Genomic DNA, 3,339 nt, shown 5'->3' on the forward strand with positions numbered 1-3,339 from the left:
GTCCCCCACGGTGACGCCTTCAAGCTCCAAATCGGATGCGCATTCAGCCCCTTAGCCCTGTGACACCAGCTGTTCCGATATTTCCATTGGGTAGTTCTCTAGATATTGATGCATTCTGTTAGGTGTAGACGAAAAGGTTAACTATGGAAAGCCTACTTCACAATATGTGTATTTGAGTCTAGGTCATAAGGTAGCTTGACAAAGGCAGTGAATGAGAATATAACTCTGATCCATCAGCTTAAAAATACTGTGCGGGCTCTTTGCCACATCTACTGCAAGAATGAAGACCGTTCTCAGCAGTTAGTCTGTCGACATTCCAGAAAATGTTGACATCACTCTTAAGGGGCGCACAGTTATCGTGAAGGGTCCCAGAGGAACCCTGAGGAGGGACTTCAATCACATCAATGTAGAACTTAGTCTCCTTGAAAAGAAAAAGAAGAGGCTCCGGGTTGACAAATGGTGGGGAATAGAAAGGAACTGGCTACCGTTCACACTACTTGTAGTCATGTACAGAACATGGTCAAGGGTGTTACACTGGGCTTCCATTACAAGATGAGGTCTGTGTGTGCTCACTTCCCCATCAACGTTGTTATCTAGGAGAATGGGTCTCTTGTTGAAATACAAAATTTCTTAGGTGAAAAATACATCCGCAGGGTTCGGATGAGGCCAGGCGTTGCTTGTTCGATATCTCAAGCACAGAAAGATGAGTTGATCCTCAAAGGAAATGACACTGAGCTTGTTTCAAATTTGGCTGCTTTGATTCAGCAAGCCACAACAGTTAAAAACAAGGATATCAGAAAATTTTTGGATGGTATCTATGTCTCTGAAAAAGGAACAGTTCGGCAGGCTGATGAATAAGATCTAAGAGATGTCCAGCCACATGAAGACACCACACGGTTACTAAGATGTATGTGTAATTTTGATGAGGCAATATAAGAGCTGTTGGTTTGGGGGAAAAAAAAATACTGTGCAGATTGAGTAAACTCTTGGTGGGATAAGTGCCCCATTCCAGCACGTTCTGGAGCCCACAAGGCACTTCAGGCATCTTTAGGGCAGAATTCCTCCTCTGTCTTTACTCACTACCATCTCATAAAAGTGCATAATGACTCAAGCCCAACTTGGACCTGACCTTGCCTCATAGGAAATGCTGCTGAGACTCTCTGCTGAAATTTTCACTGTAACACTGCCTCTGCTTCTTTCAGATCATTTCATGGTTATGTCGCCTGAAGCTTACAGTTGTATGCAATTTTCTTACGTGTATTCAAAATTGTGTTAGCAAGTGTGGGTCCCATTCATTGGAGAGGGTTTATGGTAGATATAGAATTGGTATTTTGTCTACTACCAGACTGTTCCATATGGGAAGAGGAACTGAGAATTCCCCTTTCCCACTCCATGTAACTCAGGTGGGGCTGTCAATCAAGGGATGAGTCCCACCCACAGTAATGGCCACATGACCAAAGATGACCAATTGAGTCCATTTAAAGGAATTTCTATAGATGCTAGAGGAGAATGTCTCTTCTGAGATCATGAACCGAGATCTTCTTGGACTTTCTTTTCCGTGAAGCCAACACCAAGCAAAGCAGGGCTGAGAAATTCTCAAGGGAAAAACAGATTCCTAATAACAGCTGGGGGAGCAAATGGATCCAGCCCTGCTTGGAATCAATAGTTCCATACCCTTGGACTTGGTTGCATTAGACGATATACCTTCTAAAACGTAACACAATTAATCTTATATGAATTGGAGTTCTATTACTTATAACTGGGAATTCTAATTAATGTGCCATGGCCTTGTTTAACTATGGGATGTTAAGGGAGTCCGTATATTTTCTCACCTTTTCTCCGAGGGTCTCATTTGGCGCGTATCTTTTCCTTATGTACACTCATTATAGCTCCACCCCAACCATCCAAATCTCTTTCTCATTCAGTTTGATCTTTGAATCTACTGCTTTGCCTGTGTGTTGCAAACTAAATGGAGAATATGGACAACACCTCCCAGGTCACTCACTACCATGGACCTTCTCTAAAAGACAGATTGCTGTCCGAGTTTATAACCTCGAAGAACTCCCAGTGAGAGTAGTTTTTTCACTAGGATTGCTACATTCAACCCTACTGTTTAGGACCTCATTAGGACAGCCTCTATTCATCTTAATCCTGTATTTTCATATTCATTGGAAAAGAACTAAAAGGGGCCCTGAATTGGGGGATTGGTGTCATTTTAAGCTCTCATACCCCCAAGGCATAGTACAACTGTTTCTTCTCTACAAACGCTCTTAGCTTTAGATCCATGACCCAGTGTGGAAATGATCCTTTAGATCATTGGCAAACCACAGCCCACAGGCCAACTCTAGCCAGCTGCCTGTTTTTATAAATAGTTCTATTGGAACACAGCCACACCCATTCATTTATGTATTGTCTATGGCTGCTTTTGTAGTTGCTACAGAGACCATATGGCCACAAAGCCAAATATATTTACTACCTAGCCCTTTATAGAAAGTATGCCAATCTCTGCTCTAGATTAGTGCTTTACAATTGTTTCTTCACCCTAGTATCCATAAAAAAATGGTATTCATAAGGTACTCTGGGGGATGAGTATCTTGACAAACCTTTGGGGTTTGCTGTTTGGTGAGGTCTACTCTAGACCACTTAGGGCAGGACATGACATAGCATAAACTTGGGACACCCCTGCCTGATAGCCCAGTTTCTTTTTTGAGAGAACTGGGGACCAATACATGACCCAAATCTTGGTTCTGTGGGTCCTGTGCCTGGATTTCCATGTAGATTTCAATCTTGGCCAAGGCTGGAGTTATTGCCCCTGTTCATGGGTGGTGGTGGCAGTAGTGGTGGTGACTCGTGGGACATCCTGAGCTCATATGCGACTATCCCTGCTGCATCAGTCAACACGTGACTCTGAAACTAGACTTATTAGAGTGTAAAGATGGTCCCATCATTGGTGGGGCCAATCTGAGACCTTTGTGGTCTGAAGCTAACTACCAGCACACCTGTGCAGGCGCTGTAGTCACCCCTGAATACGTGGTCAGAATCTGTAGTTATCACAGTCACTTGTCCTTTTCCCTTGAACAATGCTGTAGCTAAGGTAGAAACAGCCGGCTTCTGATACAACTTCCCAGGGCCCATGATATGAACTTTACCCCTGTATTCCAATCATACTGACTGCAGAATCCTTATGTGTCCATCACATTTTGAGGTCCCATCCACATATTCTTCCTTTTTCTCATTTTATTATGGCATAAACTCATTGCAGAAGTTAGGACAGAAGTGATTATCCACTCTTTATGTTGCTATAGGTCAGATAAGTGGGTCAAGAACCATTCACACAAA

At 43.1% G+C, this 3,339-nt stretch overlaps 1 pseudogene; it reads left to right on the top strand.

The window, feature by feature from the left end:
* The first annotated feature begins 280 nt into the window (after positions 1-280).
* Positions 281-858, top strand: LOC142870597 (large ribosomal subunit protein uL6 pseudogene; annotated as a pseudogene).
* Positions 859-3,339: the final 2,481 nt, after the last annotated feature.

Source organism: Microcebus murinus, chromosome 4 (genome assembly GCF_040939455.1).
Source record: "Microcebus murinus isolate Inina chromosome 4, M.murinus_Inina_mat1.0, whole genome shotgun sequence".
NCBI classification, from domain to species: domain Eukaryota; kingdom Metazoa; phylum Chordata; class Mammalia; order Primates; family Cheirogaleidae; genus Microcebus; species Microcebus murinus.